Here is a 19,446-nt window from a genome sequence, read left to right as displayed (position 1 = left end):
CACTAAATATACTGTTAAATAACTCTGACTGACACCCAATAGCTTAAGGATGCTGAGCTATTTAACGTTATAATGAGAAAGATGTTGTTATTATGAAATAATCTGGTTGCAAGTTATTATGAGAAATAGCTTTATTATGCCGAAACATTAGCATAGGCTACTCGGCAAGCTTGGCTTCCTCTCATGCACAGGTTGACATTATGGCCGGTTTGCTTGAGTTGATCAACTTTTATTTTTGAGGCATTGGGAAATATTAGTGTCATTGAGCAATATAGATGGTGTTGTCAATACTTTACATACATTGCAGAGAATTCTGAGTTCTCTAAGGCTCTACAGACGGAAAAAACAATTGGACCTCCTTGACATAGCATTACTCCTTCTTGATCTAGGCTGACATGGGAAGCTTTATGGATACAAATTAATCTTAAACGCATCCAAGTGGGATATGTGGTGACTCATAACACAGTCAGGTGTTTACTTCATATTCAAGTCCCCAATGGAGTGTGCATTTGTGTGGAAGTCTCTGGGAATGACATTAGCCAGCTAGCTACCTTACCTTCACAAACAAGAAAGACGACATAGAGGAACAGCTTAGCTAGCTAAGTGTCCTTTTTGTCTTGTAATTTCACATTTGGAAGGTGCACTGAAACAAAATTATTATTTCATTTCTAGCACAGCCAACAACTAGCAAGCAAAATATATGAATAATGCGCTGAAATTAGCGACTGAGGGGTCACTATGGTAGTTAGCAATGGCTATTCTCAGGAACAAGCAAGCCCCTATCTGAGAAGCATGTTCGACTGATCGAGTATTCTATTCAATGCATTGTCAATGAACACATGATTTCATAAAAAGTGCATTAGAGTGGCTTGGAAATACAATGACATTGCAAAATGAGGCAAATAATTAGTAGGAAAACATATTTTCATCATTTTGATGTCATCAGATTGACTTTAGGTGCAGTATAACGTTAGCTAGCTAGATAGCTAAGATTTAGGGGAGACCACCGATTTTAGCTAGCTAGCTAACATTAGCATTGATAGCTATTTTTGATTAACTTTGTTAGCTAATGACAACGTTGCCATCCATTTGACGACATGATAATGATGGCAAAGTTGTTTCCTACTAAACATTTGCCTACTTTAGCAATGCCATCATATTTCCAGGCCACTATAGTGTTATTTAGACTAAACAGCCATTAGCTTCCATTTATCACACCACTAAGGCGCCAGTGGGCGGCTTGAGAACGTTCATAACAATGGCATGATGTAACCCAGTGACGGAGGTGCAACCTATGAATAGCAACATTTGTTTTTGCGTTATTCTATTTTACCCAGCTCTCACACTGTGTGTGTATGTGTGTGTGTGTCTATCTGTCCGTCTTGGAGTTCCAGATGTGGCGGCCACTGGAGGGCAACTTTAATACTGGAGCACATGTAGGAGCTCATCGTCATGAAATTAATCTATAACAGCTGATACAAGTATCCTATATTAGATGCCACTACAGTGCTAGCTAACTAGTAAATGTACACCGCAGGCGCATTGGCAACATTTCGTAAGTCCAGCTTGGTGAAGACCCGGGCTCCCTGCAATGACTCGAATGCCGTCAGGGGGAGTGGGTAGCGGTTCTTAACCGTGATGTCATTGAGCGCCTGGTAATCAATGCACGGCCGCTGCCCACCGTCCTTTTTGCCCACGAAGAAGAAGCCCGCGCCCGCGGTGAGGTAGAGGGGGCAGATGAGACCCTTGACGAGTGCCTCGTCGATATACTCCCTCATTGCCAGTGTCTCCGGCAGGGACAAGGAAAACAATTGCACTCGTGTGGGCATGGCGCCCCATGTAAATCCATTACATTAGGATTTCATGTAATGGACATACACAAAATAGTCAAAATTGGTGAAGGGAAATGAAAAAAATTACTTGTTTCAAAAAATTCAACAAAATAAATAACGGAAAAGTTGTGCGTGCATATGTATTCACCCCCTTTGCTATGAAGCCCCTAAATAAGATCTGATGCAACCAATTACCTTCAGAAGTCACATAATTTGTTAAATAAAGTCCACCTGTGTGCAATCTAAGTGTCACATGATCTCAGTATATACAGTTGAAGTCGGAAGATTACATACACTTAGGTTGGAGTCATTAAAACTTGTTTTTCAACCACTCCACAAATTTCTTGTTAACAAACTATAGTTTTGGCAAGTCGGTTAGGACATCTTCTATGTGCATGACACAAGTACATTTTCCAACAATTGTTTACAGACAGATTATTTCACTTATAATTCACTGTATCACAATTCCAGTGGGTCAGAAGTTTCCATACACTAAGTTGACTGTGCCTTTAAACAGCTTGGAAAATTCTGTAGCTCAGCTGGTAGAGCACGGCGCTTGTAACGCCAAGGTAGTGGGTTCGATCCCCGGGACCACCCATACACAAAAATGTATGCACGCATGACTGTAAGTCGCTTTGGATAAAAGGGTCTGCTAAATGGCATATTATTATTATTATGTTATCATGGCTTTAGAAGCTTCTGATAGGCTAATTGACATCATTTGAGTCAATTGGAGGTGTAACTGTAATGTATTTCAAGGCATACCTTCAAACTCAGTGCCTCTTTGTTTGACATCATGGGAAAATCAAGCCATGACCTCAGAAACAAAATGGTAGACCTCCACAAGTCTGGTTCATCCTTGGGAGCAATTTCCAAATGCCTGAAGGTACCACGTTCATCTGTACAAACAATTGTACACAAGTATAAACACCATGGGACCACACAGCTGTCATACAGCTCAGGAAGGAGATGCGTTCTGTCTCCCAGAGATGAACGTACTTTGGTTCAAAAAGTGCAAATCAATCCCAGAACAACAGCAAAGGACCCTGTGAAGATGCTGGAGGAAACATGTACAAAAGTATCTATATCAACAGTAAAACTAGTCCTATATCGACATAACCTGAAAGGCCGCTCAGCAAGGAAGAAGCCACTGCTCCAAAACAACCATAGAAAAGCCAGACTATGGTTTGCAACTGCACATGGGGACAAAGATCATACTTTTTGGAGAAATGTCCTCTGGTTTGATGAAACAAAAATAGAACTGTTTGACCATAATGACCATCGTTATGTTTGGAGGAAAAAGGGGGTAAATTGCAAGCCGAAGAACACCATCCCAACCATGAAGCACGGGGGTGGCAGCATCATGCTGTGTGGGTGCTTTGCTGCAGGAGGGACTGGTGCACTTCACAAAATAGATGGCATCATGAGGAAGGAAAATTATGTGGATATATTGAAGCAACATCTCAAGACATCAGTCAGGAAGTTAAAGCTTGGTCGCAAATGGGTCTTCCAAATGGACAATGACCCCAACCATACTTCCAAAGTTGTGGCAAAATGGCTTAAGGAGAACAAAGTCAAGGTATTGGAGTGGCCATCACAAAGCCCTGACCTCAATCCTATAGAAAATGTGTGGGCAGAACTGAAAAAGCGTGTGCGACCAAGGAGGCCTACAAACCTGACTCAGTTACACCAGCTCTGTCAGGAGGAATGGGCCAAAATTCACCCAACTTATTGTGGGAAGCTTGTGGAAGGCTACCAGAAACGTTTGAGCCAAGTTAAACAACTGAAAGGCAATGCTACCAAATACTAAATGAGTGTATGTAAACTTCTGACCCACTGGGAATGTGATGAAATAAATAAAATCTGAACTAAATCATTCTTTCTACTATTATTCTGACATTTCACATTCTTAAAATAAAGTGGTGATCCTAACTGACCTAAGACAGGGATTTTTTACTAGGATTAAATGTCAGGAATTGTGAAAAACTGAGTTTAAATGTATTTGGCTAAGGTGTATGTAAACTTCCGACTTCAACTGTATACACCTGTACCTATGATGAAAATTACAGGCCTCTCTCATCTTTTTAAGTGGGAGAACTTGCACAATTGGTGGCTGACTAAATACTGTTTTTCCCCACTGTAGATGCCCAGGCAGGAGAGGTGAAACGGCGCCAACCGTGCCAACGACGGAGACCCGAGAGGCAACCCCAATAAAAAAATTTGGGGGGGGCACACAGGGTGGATGACGAGGCTACAGGAGGCTAAAAGGGAGAAGAAAAGTGTAGAGGCACGGCGAGAGGAGCTGGTTAGGCAGCAGAAGGAGCGGGGGTTAATAAAGGAACCCAGTCCCGCTCCTCGCACCAAGAAAGTGGTCCATGTCGCTAGTCCGGTCCGGCCCGTTCCTGCTCCCCTCACCAAGCAAGTGGTGCGCGTCGCCAGCCCGGTCCGGCCTGTTCCTGTCCCTCGCACCAAGCCAGTGGTGCGCGTCGCCAGCCCGGTCCGGCCTGTTCCTGCCCCTCGCACCAAGCTAGTGGTGCGCGTCGCCAGCCAGGCCCGTCTGTTCCTGACCCTCGCACCAAGCCAGTGGTGCGCGTCGCCAGCCCGGTCCGGCCTGTTCCTGCCCCTCGCACCAAGATAGTGGTGCGCGTCATCAGCCCGGCCCGGCCTGTTCTTGCCCCTCGCACCGAGCTAGTGGTGCGCGTCACCGTCCCGGCCTGTTCCTGCCCCTCGCACCAAGCCAGTGGTGCGCGTCGCCAGCCCGGTCCGGCCTGTTCCTGTCCCTCGCACCAAGCCAGTGGTGCGCGTCACCAGCCCGGTCCGGCCTGTTCCTGTTCTTCGCACCAAGCCAGTGGTGCGCGTCGCCAGCCCGGTCCGGCCTGTTCCTGTTCTTCGCACCAAGCCAGTGGTGCGCGTCGCCAGCCCGGCCCGGCCTGTTCCTGTTCTTCGCACCAAGCCAGTGGTGCGCGTCGCCAGCCCGGCCCGGCCTGTTCCTGCCCCTCGCACCAAGCCAGTGGTGCGCGTCGCCAGCCCGGCCCGGCCTGTTCCTGCTCCTCGCACCAAGCCAGGGGCGCAACAGGGAGGCGGAGAATCGGTGGTTGTCACGCCCGGAGCCGGATCCGCCTCCGAGGCGGAATGCCCACCCGGCCCCTACCCTCTTATGTTTATGCTGTGCGGTCGGAGTCCGCACCTTTGGGGGGGGGGGGGGGGGGGGGGTACTGTCACGCCCTGACTCAGGGGACGCTTATATGTTGATTCAGGCTGTGTGTATTCTTTGTTGTGTTAGTTCTTGTTGTAGAATCTAGTATGTCTATTTCTATGTTGGCCGGTGTGGTTCCCAATCAGAGGCAGCTGTCGCTCGTTGTCTCTGATTGGGGACCATACTTAGGCAGCCTATTGGCACTAGTGGGTTGTGGGATCTTGTTTTGTGTGAGGTATGTTGTTTGTGTACCTTGGACTTCACGTTTCGTTTCTTGTTTTGTCGTTGTGTTTATAAGTCAAATAAACATGTTTGCATATCACACTGCACCTTGGTCTGACCCATTCATCAACGTACGTGACACAGTTGTAAATGAGAACTTGTTCTCAACTGGTTTACCTGGTTAAATAAAGGTGAATGAAAAATAAAAAATAAATACACCAGATTCTCAATTAGATTGAGGTCTGGGATTTGACTAGGCCATTCCAAGACATTTTAATGTTTCCCCTTAAACCACTCGAGTGTTACTTTAGCAGTATGCTTAGGGTCATTGTCCTGCTGGAATGTGAACCTCCATCCCAGTCTCAAATCTCTGGAAGGCTTAAACAGGTTTCCCTCAAGAATTTCCCTGTCTTTAGCGCCATCCATCATTCCTTCAATTCTGACCAGATTCCCAGTCCCTGCCGATGAAAACCATCCCCACAGCATGAATCTGCCACCACCATGCTTCACTGTGGGGATGGTGTTCTCGGGGTGATGAGAAGTGTTGGGTTTGCGCCAGACATAGTGTTTTCCTTGATGGACAAAACCTCGATTTTAGTCTCATCTGATCAGAGTACCTTCTTCCATATGTTTGGGGAGTCTCCCACATGCCTTTTGGCAACCACAAAATGTGTTTGCTTATTTCTTTCTTGAAGCAACTGCTTTTTTCTGGCCACTCTTCCGTAAAGCCCAGCTCTTTGGAGTGTACGGCTTATAGTGGTCCTATGGACATGTACTCCAATCTCCGCTGTGGAGCTTTGCAGCTCCTTCAGGGTTATCGTTGGTCTCTTTGTTGCCTCTATGATTAATGCCCTCCTTGCTTGGTCCGTGAGTTTTGGTGGGCGGCCCTCTCTTGGCAGGTTTGTTGTGGTGCCATATTCTTTCCATTTTTTTATAATGGATTTAATGGTGCTCCGTGGGATGTTCAAAGTTTCTGATATTTTTTTATAACCCAACCCTGATCTGTACATCTCCACAACTTTGTCCCTGACCTGTTTGGAGAGCCACTTGGTTTTAATGGTGCGGCTTGCTTGGTGGTGCCCCTTGCTTGGTGGAGTTGCAGACACTGGGGCCTTTCAGAACAGGTGTATATACATACTGAGATCATGTGACACTTAGATTGCACACAGGTGGACTTTATTTAACTTATTATGTGACTTCTGAAGGTAATTGGTTTCACCTGATGTTATTTAGGGGCTTCATAGCAAAGGGGGTGAATATATATGCACGCACCACTTTTCCGTTATTAATTTTTTAGAATTCTTTGAATCAACATCTTTTTTTTCATTTCACTTCACCAATTTTGACTATTTTGTGTATGTCCATTACATGAAATCCAAATAAAAATTCATTTAAATTACAGGTTGTAAAATAGGAAAAACGCCAAGGGGGATGAATACTTTTGCAAGGCACTGAAAGTAAATCTCTGTATTTCATACTACTGTAATCTACTGTAATATAATCTAGTTATGGTATCAAAGCAAGTACATTTATTGTATTATACTGTACAAAAGTAAATGCCACCATAATCTGAATGAATGAAATTCATTGAGGGGAGGGGGTTTGTATTTCACAGTATTTTACTGTAATTACAAGAGATTGGTGCAAGCAGGGTGGCTGTTAGATAATGTGTTTACACATTACAGCATATCAATGAATATTTGGTGTTATATATCACTTGCACTTGTAGAGTAGGGGTTCCCAACCTTTCTTCCCCAGGGCCCCCTTTTTCACATTTGAAAAATGCCACGAAACACAACAATTCTTTCCCTGCCCACAATATTTTCCCACAATGCGCCATAACTTACAGTATGCTGCAATAAAAAATGTCAGAGTATTTTACTGTTAATATCCAAATTACCGTATAAATTACAGTTTTCCATTACAGTGTGGGCACCAGAGGATTCCAATGCTGCAGATACAACTTGCCTCACGAATGGAACCCTAGGGCTCTGGTCAAAAGTAGTGCACTATCTAGGTAATAGGGTGTCATTTGGGATTCAGGTACAGTCACTTTCAATAGCCATGTAAAAATTCAGCACAGCAGTCTCACATCATCATACCCCTCAGACTCTAAGCAGCAGCACTTCTAACACGTTATAAATATAGCCCGTCTTGAGGTTTCCCCTGACAGTGCCATCTAGCATCTGGGATGTTCACAGACATGTTTCTGGTTTCATTATCACTAACCTTAACCCCTAACTCCTAGCCTAGCTAAAATTAGCCACCTAGCTAACGTTAGCCACAACATATTGTAATTCATAACATATTGTACGAATTGTAATTCATAACATATTGTACGAATTGTAATTCATAACATATTGTACGAATATTGTAATTCATAACATATAATTCGAAATGGATGATGGACATCCATAAATGAATACTGTACATACCATAAGAAACTTAACATATCATACTAATTGGAGTGTCCTGGATTTACGTTTACAATGTTACGTCTACCCTACCCAGAGACATTTTGATTTCTATATAGGCTATTGTTAAAAAAGAGGAGTCTAAGTTTGTAACATTGCTAAAGTTGTTTATCAACTAAAAAATGTGAGCGCAACTGAGCTAGTTAAAATCAAATCAAATTTGGCACATTTTTATTTTACCAGGCAAGTCAGTTATGAACAAATTCTTATTTACAATGACAGCCTACACCGGCCAAACCCGGACGACGCTTGGCCAATTGTGCACTGCCCTATGGGACTCCCAATCACGGCCGGTTGTGATACAGCCTGGAATCGAACCAGGGGGTCTGTAATGACGCCTCAAGCACTGAGATGCAGTGCCTTAGACCGCTGCGTCACTCGGTAGCCCATGCTTCGAATACAACAGGTGTAGCCCTTACAGTGAAATGCTTACTTACAAGCCCTTAACCAACAATGCAAAAAAAAAATTTTTTGTTACAACTGAAGTATCTGATCATCAATAGATTAGAGAAAAAGCTATTAGTTTTTTAACACAGCAGCCGCATTTCATCAGTTAGGTCCTTGTTTAATAGCCTATGACATGTTGTTGTAATGTTGAAACTTCTTACGACAATAGAGTGTCATTGCGGCTCGCAATTCGCCGTTCCTGCATGTGGGCATTCCCGCGGGAAAACAGTGCTCGACAGGCGAAGGCGAAGGACACTGTCTACCATTGACATATCAAGCTCTTCTTCTGTGGGGTTTATCGGCGGTTGGCATCCAATGTTATGGTGCATTACCGCCACCTACTGTACTGGACTGCCCCTGCCTCCTGCCTGTGTAGCGGAGTCCTAGTTTAAAAATGGCCAATAGAAGTATAAAGAGGGGTTCCTGCAGATTGAGGAATGCCCATATGCAATAACGCCCCAAATTGCAGGCCACAAATTCACCCTTCTCTCTTACAATAGCCTACTTCAAAACCAAATGGTACATAGTCACAAAAATAGATAGGGTGTTTGTTAAATTATCTTATATTTTAATATTTTATGAATGGAGTGAATTTGGAGCGGCAGTTGTTTTTCCTGTGAGTGCTGAGCGTTTTTTAGCGGAATGGGGGAAAGGACATTGAGCGCTGGTGCTGTCCGTGAGCAATGAGTGGGATTTCCAACTGTTCAACTCTGATCACATACTCTGGAAGCAATCTCAGACCTGTTGCTTAGATAAACTGTCACGGAATCTGCCGAGGCTGCTCCTCCTCCTTGCTCGGGCAGGTTTCGGCGGTCGTCGTCCCCCGGAGTACTAGCTGCCATCGTTGTATGTTTCATGTTCGTTTGGTTTTGTCTTGATGTTGTACACCTGTTTCTAGTTAGTGCTCATTAGTGTCCTATTTAGTTCTCGTTGTGTGTGTCAGATGTTGTGTGTGATTACGCTTCTGTTTGGTGTTCTGTGCTACGTGTTTCCCTCCGTTGTTTTGGAGAGGTTTTCGCACATGTTAGTGCGCCTTTTGTTTGATGCCTGTGTGCGCCTTTATTTCGCCTCCGGGCCTGTTGTGCTCGTGTACTACGTGAATATTTCACTAAAGTCTTTTGGACTTTGTTTCTGCGTCCTGCGCTTGATTCCTGCACCACACCCACCTTCAGCACTCGTGACATAAACCAAATACTAGTGTACATGCCTCTCTGCTCTAATGCTCTTATTGTTGTTGAATGAAACAGTGTTATCAAAGTGAAAGTATATATCAATGTCCCCGTTTTTTTCTCAGCCAACCATTAACATAATTCACAATAAACAATAAATTGTGTGATTCCTAGGGCCGCTTCAGGATGATATGTCTGGGTGGGCAGCCAGACATTTTCTGTCTGTTTCAAAGCTTTCTTACTGCTATTTTAACCGTTTAACATGATTCTGGCATAATCAATTGGGTGGGCAACATAGGATTTTGGGTTGGCAATGCCCAAGCCACAGTTATGTTTTCTCATTCCCCGGATGCACTCCACCACACTCATTAATATAATATTCTGCCCTGTTTATCAAAAGTGTTGGAAAAACTTGTCAATAATCAACTGACTGGCTTTCTTGATGTCTAAAATATTCTCTCTGGTATGCAATCTGGTTTCCACTCAGGTTATGGATGTGTCACTGCAACCTTAAAGGTCCTTAATGATGTCACCAGTGCCCTCTAAGCAATGTTGTGCTGCTATTGATACGGTAGACAATTCCATTATTGTGGGCCAACTAAGGAGTATTGGTGTCTCTTAGGGGTCTTTGGCCTGGTTTGCTAACTACGTCTCTCAAAGAGTGGAGTGTATAAAGTCAGAACATCTGCTGTCTCAGCCACTGCCTGTCACCAAGAGAGTACCCCAAGGCTCGATCCTAGGCCCCACGCTCTTCTCAATTTACATCAACAACATAGCTCAGGTAGTAGGATGCTCTCTCATCCATTTACATGAAGATGATACAGTCTTATACTCAGCTGGCCCCTCCCCGGATTTTGTGTTAAATGCTCTACTACAAAGCTTTCTAAGTGTCCAACAAGCTTTCTCTGCCCTTAACCTTGTTCTGAATACCTCCAAAACAAAGGTAATGCGGTTTGGTAAGAAGAATGCCCCTCTCCCTACCGGTGTGATTACTACCTCTGAGGGTTTAGAGCTTGAGGTATTCAACTCATACAAGTACTTGGGAGTATGGCTAGATGGTACACTATCCTTCTCTCAGCACATATCAAAGCTGCAGGCTAACGTTAAATCTAGACTTGGTTTCCTCTGTCGTAATCACTCCTCTTTCACCCCAGCTGCCAAACTAACCCTGATTCAGATGACCATCCTTCCAATGCTAGATTACGGGCACGTAATTTATAGATAAGCAGGTTAGGGTGCTCTCGAGTGGCTAGATGTTCTTTACCATTCGGCCATCAGATTTGCCACCAATGCTCCTTATAGGACACATCACTGCACTCTACACTCCTCTGTAAACTGGTCATATCTGTATACCCATCACAAGACCCACTGGTTGATGCTTATTTAGAAAACCCTCTTAGGCCTCACTCCCCCTTATCTGAGACACATACTGCAGCCCTCAGCCTCCACATACAACACCCATTCTGTCAGTCACATTCTGTTAAAGTTCCCCAAAGCACACACATCCCTGGGTCGCTCCTCTTTTCAGTTTGCTGCAGCTAGCAACTGGATTGAGCTTCAAAAAACATTCAAACTGGACAGCTTTATCTCCATATCTTCATTCAAAGACTCAATCAAGAACACTCTTATTGACAGTTGTGGCTGCTTTGCGTGATTAATTTTTAACTCTACCTTCTTGCCTTCGTGGGGTTGTCTGTGTCCAATAATGTTTGTACCATGTTTTGTGCTGCTACCATGTTGTGCTGCTGCCATGTTGTGTCGCCATGTGGTATTGCTACCATGCTGTGTTTCTGTTATTTTATTTTTTATTTTTTATTTTTGGGGGTAGATCAGCTTTAATATTGCAGATAGATTGTAACTTCCATCAATGTAATTGCCTGCATCACTTCCAATCCCCCATATGTATTTTTTCCTCGCAAATATATATATACACACACTACCGTTCAAAAGTTTGGGGTCACTTAGAAATGTCCTTGTTTTCCATGAAAACATACATGAAATGAGTTTGAATAGGAAATATAGCAAAATGAATAGGAAATGTAGTCATTGACAAGGTTAGAAATAATGATATTTAATTGAAATAATAATTGTGTCCTTCAAACTTTGCTTTTGTCAAAGAATCCTCCATTTGCAGCAATTACAGCCTTGCAGACCTTTGGCATTCTAGTTGTCAATTTGTTGAGGTAATCTGAAGAGATTTCACCCCATGCTTCCTGAAGCACCTCCCACAAGTATGTCAACTTCTGAAGCTGAAATAAATCAGTGTACATATACAGTATCTACATTTTTGTAAATATTAGAGTATATCTTTTCACTGAAGAAATGACACTTTGCTACAATGTAAAGTAGTGAGTGTACAGCTTGTATAACAGTGTACATTTGCTGTCCCCTCAAAATAACACAGCACACAGCCATTAATGTCTAAACCGCTGGCAACAAAAGTGAGTACACCCCTAAGTGAAAATGTCCAAATTGGGCCCAAAGTGTCAATATTTTGTGTGGCCACCATCATTTTCCAGCACTGCCTTAACCCTCTTGGGCATGGAGTTCGCCAGAGCTTCACAGGTTGCCACTGGAGTCCTCTTCCACTCCTCCATGACGACATCACGGAGCTGGTGGATGTTAGAGACCTTGCACTCTTCCACCTTCCGTTTGAGGATGCCCCACAGATGCTCAATAGGGTTTAGGTCTGGAGACATGCTTGGCCAGTCCATCATCTTTACCCTCAGCTTCTTTAGCAAGGCAGTGGTAGTCTTGGAGGTGTGTTTGGGGTCGTTATCATGTTGGAATATTGCCCTGCGGACCAGTCTCCGAAGGGAAGGGATCATGCCCTGCTTCAGTATGTCACAGTACATGTTAGCATTCATGGTTCCCTCAATGAACTGTAACTCCCCAGTGCCGGCAGCACTCATGCAGCCCCAGACCATGACACTCCCACCACCATGCTTGTACTCCTCACCTAGTTGCCGCCACACACGCTTGACACCATCTGAACCAAATAAGTTTATCTTGGTCTCATCAGACCACAGGACATGGTTCCAGTAATCCATGTCCTTAGTCTGCTTGTCTTCAGCAAACTGTTTGCGGGCTTTCTTGTGCATCATCTTTAGAAGAGGCTTCCTTCTGGGACGACAGCCATGCAGACCAATTTGATGCAGTGTGCGGCGTATGGTCTGAGCACTGACAGGCTGACCCCCCACCCCTTCAACCTCTGCAGCAATGCTGGCAGCACTCATATGTCTATTTCCCAAAGACATCCTCTGGATATGACGCTGAGCACGTGCACTCAACTTCTTTGGTCGACCATGGTGAGGCCTGTTCTGAGTGGAACCTGTCCTGTTAAAGCTGTAATGCATCCTGATGTCTTTGCTTGCTGGGTCAGTAGGGCACCTCAGAGACAACTACAGGTCTTGACAGGTGGTCATGTAGTCAGCAACCATCTTCTGGTAGACAGACTGCTCACTTTGAACAAGCAGGAGATGCTGCACTTGTTTTTTCAGATTGGCAGATCTGAAGACCTGATAGTTGTTCCTCTTGCACTGCCAGCACAGGTCTGTCCTGGGCTTAGTGCTTGAGACGTGGGGTAGCAATTGTCACCACAGAGTCTTGAAGGAAGACAGCCCGACTGCACGTACCTCTGGAAAATACACAAATAATGTAAGATCAATAAAAATAGTGCCAATCATGTTGCCGGTAAATGCAATAATAAAAAAGGGTTTGTTTATGCTTTACATACTTTACAAGTGTTGTCATTGATTCCTTGTAGAGACGCCACACCGCTATTTTTGTCACATGAGATGGCAGCAGCTTTCCACCAAAGTGTTTGTGTCCTGGGTGGCGTCCTGGTAATACTATTGCATTATCCTCTGCATAGTTGTTGATGAAGTTCATAACTCGCTGCAAGTCGTCATGCTTCAGGTGTAACCTGCGCTTGCTTGGGCCATCTATTTTTGAATTAGACCATTCTTCTTGTATGACTTGTGGAGGAGAGTCAGGCGTGTTCTATTGATGCTGAAAAACAAATTCCAGTTACAAATATTTTAGCAATAAAAGATGAGGCTTACCCAGACACAATTCTCTAAATTGACATCTAGCTAAGTGGATGGGTCTCTATTGTCTAGACCTGTTCACATGTTCATGAAATACAATAGATGGGCGTAATCACCCCCAGACACACCTGGCTAACTTGATGGGTCATGTAATCATTGGGCAAAGTGGAGTCTTTTGTTTAGATATGTAAATTAGCTAGATAGCTAGCTAGCAAAACAATGAACCATTATCCCAATCTATACAGTACTAGGAATACAAACCAATTGCCATAGCTAGCCACGACGCATGAAATGCTGTAGTATGAATCTGCAGGTAGCTAAAGCTAACCAACTAGGTTCCATTTTAGCTATCTAGCTAACATTAGGCTATAACTAGCAATGCAAATGATTTTTTTAGATATATATAATATTACTAAGCAGATCATGTAATCATCTGACGAAGTGGAGTCTTTTGTTTAGACATGTAAATTAGCTAGCTAGCTAGTTAAACAATGAAAAATTATCCCAACCAATACAGTACTAGCAATACAAACCGATTGTCATAGCTAGCCACCATGCATGAAATGCTGTAGTATGCTGAAATAATAGATCCCAGAAATGACTATATGCACAAAACGCTTATTTCTCTCAAATGTTTTGCACAAATATGTTTACATCGCTGTTAGTGAGCATTTCACCTTTGCCAAGATGATCCATCCACCTGACAGGTGTGGCATATCAAGAAGCTGATTAAAGAGCATGATCATTACATAGGTGCACCTTGTGCTGTAGACAAGAAAAGGCCACTAAAATGTGCAGTTTTGTCACACAACACAATGCTACAGATGTCTCAAGTTTTAAGGGAGAGTGCAATTGGCATGTTGACTGCAGGAATGTCCACCAGAGCTGTTGCCAGAGAATTTAATGTTCATTTCTCTACCATAAGCCACCTCACCAGGGTCTTGATCTGACTGTAGTTCGGCATCGTAACCGACTTCAGTGGACAAATGCTCACCTTCGATGGCCACTGGCACGCTGGAGAAGTGTGCTTTTCACAGATTAATCCCGGTTTACACTGTACCGGGCAGATGGCAGACAGCGTGTATGAGGTTGTGTGGGTGAGCGGTTTGCTGATGTCAACGTTGTGAACACCCCATGGTGGTGGTGGGGTTATGGTATGAGCAGGCATAAGCTACGGACAACGAACACGATTGCATTTTATTGATGGCAATTTCAATGCACATAGTTACCGTGACGAGATCCTGAGGGCCATTGTCGTGCCATTCATCCGCCGCCCTCACCTCATGTTTCAGCATGATAATGCACAGCCCCATGTCGCGAGGATCTGTACACAATTCCTGGAAGCTGAAAATGTCCCAGTTCTTCCATTGCCTGCAAACTCACCATAAATGTCATCCATTGAGCATGTTTGGGATGCTCTGGATCGACGTGTACGACAGTGTGTTCCAGTACCTGCCAATATCCAGCAACTTCGCACAGCCATTGAAGAGGAGTGGGACAACATTCTACAGGCCACAATCAACAGCCTGATCAACAGCCTGATGCAAGAGGCAAATGGTGTTCACACCAGATACTGACTGGTTTTCTGATCCACGCCTCTATCTTTTTTTAAAGGTATCTGTGACCAACAGATGCATTTCTGTATTTCCAGTCATGTGAAATCCATAGATTAGGGCCTAATTATTTTATTCAATTAACTGATTTCTTTATTTGAACTGTAACTCAGTAAAATTGTTGAAATTGTTGCATATGGCGTTTATATTTTGTTCAATACTATCAGTTGAACATCATCATTGTCATCAACCCCGTATCCATCTTCCTTTCCTCCCTTCTCCCGCATTTTGAGAAAGGGGAAAGCAGAGATGACATGAGGAATCACCCAATTACAATTGAGGGTCACCCAGGGTTCGCAATCGGCATTCCTGATGCTGCTTTGAGATGGAACAATGTAGTAGTGTCACCTGTCATGTGTACTGTAGCTAACTGCCTTTATGGAAATTCGAAGTAAGCTTTATTTAAAAAAGGCTTTTCAATGGCTGTATTGTTAAGTGGGTTATTTTGTTAAAAAAAAACATATACATATTATTAGTGTAATCATGTATTATTATTATTATGAAAGAATATGAAATGATGTCAACACCAGGTTATGAAGGTTTTTCATTCCACATTCACAAATGTTTCCAAATTACCATGACTCTCTGTTGCTATGTATGGAGCAGTGGCGGCTCCTGAAAAAATTCTCAGGAGGGGCAATTTTTCTGATGATTTAGGTGACCTACACACATTAAAAGAAAAAGATATGTCCAGCAACAACATGAAGACAGGGGCAGCATATAAGTCAATACCAGAAGCATTTATTGACTGATCTCAAAAGTGTTGGCTTACCAGGGTTGGTGGAGCCCTCAGTTTCATCTTTGCCTCGCAAAGCTAACTCAAACACTCCGCAAAACTTCACACACTGGATTAGCCGGCTGAGGATGTGGCGGTTCTTGCTAATGTCGTAGTAAATATATTTGTTATAGTGAATATGGAATATGATATGTTGAGTAAAATGTTGTGCTAAGATCTATTTAGGTCAGGAGCTGGTTATAAGTTCTGTTCCTATCCAATAACAATGGACAAAAGGGTCCTATCTTGTCAGCCTTGTCAGCAGGTGGCCAAGGACAACACCCACGCCATAGGCCTCTCAGTTCTTCCAACTCACGAGTTCTTGCTCTGAGGACACACACACACACAAACACACACACACACACACATCATCACTGTTAAACACACACACACACACACACATCATCACTGTTAAACACACACACACACACACACAAAAATCCCCTCTCTTAGGCTGAACATTTGAAGACAGAGAACCCGACTCAGAGCCAATGCAACAGTGACAGTAGCCTGGAGATGACCTCGCCCAACTCATCAGGACCAATCAGAAGATCAGAACTACTAGATTGAACCTACTTCATTTATTGCATAAAATGTCTGCACACAATGTTTCGGGGCTCTCTTCAGATAATAATAATAATAATAATAATATGCCATTTAGCAGACGCTTTTATCCAAAGCGACTTACAGTCATGCGTGCATACATTTTTGTGTATGGGTGGTCCCGGGGATCGAACCCACTACCTTGGCGTTACAAGCACCATGCTCTACCAGCTGAGCTACAGAAAGTGGATACTCATGGATGCGCATTGCAATTGTAAAATGTCAACACAATTGGAGACACCACGTCATTTTTGGAGACATGTTATTGACAGTAAACTATTGTAGATGCGACTGCTAACTAAATAAAACATTTTAGCTGGCTAGCTAATCATCTTAGCTAAATGTGGGGCAAACAATTCAGTTATTTACCGTTAATTTGAGGGATTGGGGTGAAAGAAATCGAGTTACATAGTGATACTTTACGATATACTGTATTGACAATATCGCAATATTTTAGCGCTAGTTGGCTGTACCTGCACCAAAACACCATTATTGTTCCTTCATAGCTTGTTCTCAATCTTTTCACATTGGGAGCCAATTAGTTTTCAGCACTTTTATTTCCATGACTGATCAAAACTCGTTCTCATGGCTTTCTGATCCCTCTGCAACAGACATATGGTGCGCAATAAAATCACAGTATCGAATCGCAATACGTATAGAATCATGAGACTCGCAATGCTGATGCATATATCTTATCGTGAGGTTCCTGGCAATTCCCAGGCCAAGTTCATTTGCCACAACAAATCTCTTCGCTAGCAAACGCGATGTCTTCTCCAAAACGACAATGTGTCTCCAGCAATGTTTACTTTTTTGACGTTCTATGGCATCTCCACTTTCCAAGCATATATGACCACATGTAATATTTTGGTAAGTGATGCAAATAGTGAACTATGTAGGGCCAGGATGTAAAATATATGTAGCTGCAGCAATTTCTCTTATCTGATATGGTAAGTAATGGGGCTTAATTTATAGCTCCCTAAGAGTTTGACGAACGGGTCCGTGAACGCGATTCCAGATATATTTACCTCTGAATAAACTGCCTTTATTACACCATATCCACATCCAGTAAACTTGTGATTATCAACACTAACCTCATCGTTGTGGCGGCGGACAGCTAGCCTGTATCCCTCGTCATCCAGTTGAGTGAGTGGCAATGTCTTTTTTCGTTCGTACCAATTTTTGGAAAATCCTCGGGTGTAGGACTTTCCGCCTTTAGTAGAAACCTGTTGAATTATTAAATTTGGTCTGGGAGGTCCTAATTGTTTCGTTGCCAATTTATCTTAATTTGTTCGCCGACAAAAAGGAACTTCTTTCAAAGACACAATCGAGTTGGACTGAAGCCTAGCCATTTTGATAGTAGTAGTGAATTGATTGAGGCTGCTACCTGGTCTTTTCTTAGTTACGTTCATTCGTGGTTACGTTATGTATGACGAAAGCGCGTAAGTGCAAGCCCACAGACACCCATAGAGAATGTATTGAAAGCTTTGAAATGTGAAAAAAATAGATTTTACATGACAGGCTATGAGAGACTTCTGGGCGATTTTCAACCTGACTGAAATCGCCCAAAAAACGGGCGGGGCCATTTGAAGCACGACTTTAGCCTGATTTGACATTTAGTGGCTGTCAGATCAGACGTGAACACTGATAACTGCTGTTGCCGTGATATAATTTTTTATAAATTTATAAAAAAAATATATATATATATTTTTTTTTTTATTTTTTATAATTGATTAGAAAAAAAATCCCTTCCTTTTCCCGTTTGGCAGTGCGTCGCCCATATCGCCCTATTGAACAAGCCGTCCCTGGTATGGAGGCATATAGCTGTCGATGTAATTTGCATGTCATTGTCTTCACGCAGTCAGAAGCGCTGTTCACAAGTGTCACCGCAGTGAACAAGTCCATATCTTTGGCCTGTAGTAGTCTGTTAGGCGGCTCGAAAAGTGACAACAGTTTCATAACAAGGTGCGCAATGAAAAGAAAACTGCTCTGCGTAATGGCACTAAGCAGCACGGTAGCCTCGACGCGCACCTCCGCTCCAAGGCCTCGTGTGTTTTCCACCTCGGTCAGTAATGTGGATATGTCGTGAAAACTCTTCACCACAACTTTGACCGTTGTCAAGTGGCCAGTCCATCTCTGGTTCAAGAGACGTTTCAGGGTATCGCCTTTGTACAGAATAGCCACGGTTGGCTTCCTGATGAAGTTGTACAGCATGTTGCATACTCCAAAAAAATAATCGACAGCTGCTTCACTGGACATGGCATGAATCACAACCAGATGAAGTTGGTGATTAAAGCAGTGAATATATGGTATGTTATGATCCAGCTTGTTTTGGAGCAATTTCTGCACACCACCATGCCTGCCAGACATGAGTGATGCGCCATCATAAACTTGACTCAGGATTTTGTCCGTGCTGAGTCCGGCGCTGGTGAGCTCATCAATGATGACACCTGTCAGAGCCTCTGCATCACTTTTCTCAGATGTGGCCATTACCAAGAGGCGCTCACACAGACCATAGTGTTTGTCAACAAAACGCACAACTACAGATATGTTTTCTTGGCTTAAAGGATCCCGTGTGACATCCACTTTAATACCAGCTATCGCCGACTTGTCTCACTATCTCCTCTGTCACGAGATTGCTCATCATTTCGAGAATCTCGTTTTGTATCTGTGGGCTGGTATAGCGTGCATTCTGTGGGATTGTTTTTGTAATCCGTGTCAGTTCAGGATCTTTGCGCATGGTGTACTCAAAGAGAGACAAAAACAGCCCCATTGAGCTATTATCATCTAGCACACTGGCAAAACCAGCATTATCTCCACGTAACGGCAATTGATTCACCACTAAAAACTCCAGCATATCAATTACAGCTGACATGTAGTATCTGTTGCGAGCCAGTTGCTCTAAATTTAAGAGTGGAAATCTCTTTTCCTGTCTCTCTACGTTTTTCTGAATCTCTCCACATTGCTTCACAGGCTAACTGTTCTTTTGAAGCTGCATGCTTATTTAAGCCCTTGCCTGTTCCAATTGCATGCTTCCAATCATTACATCCCTTAATGGAGAAGTTCGCG

The 19,446-nt window shown here is 43.4% G+C and overlaps 1 pseudogene across 1 annotated transcript in view; it reads left to right on the top strand.

The window, feature by feature from the left end:
- Positions 1-11,103: 11,103 nt before the first annotated feature.
- The window catches only part of LOC311115039 (2-hydroxyacyl-CoA lyase 1-like), a 71,862-nt pseudogene continuing 63,519 nt past the window's right edge, over positions 11,104-19,446 (top strand). The window contains exon 1 of the transcript in view: positions 11,104-11,108. The product of the transcript in view is annotated as a 2-hydroxyacyl-CoA lyase 1-like (transcript). The remainder of the gene's footprint in view (positions 11,109-19,446) is intronic.

Source organism: Coregonus lavaretus (assembly GCF_964263955.1).
Source record: "Coregonus lavaretus genome assembly, contig: HAP1_SCAFFOLD_309, whole genome shotgun sequence".
Lineage (NCBI taxonomy): Eukaryota > Metazoa > Chordata > Actinopteri > Salmoniformes > Salmonidae > Coregonus > Coregonus lavaretus.
This window is presented reverse-complemented; position numbering and strand designations above follow the sequence as displayed.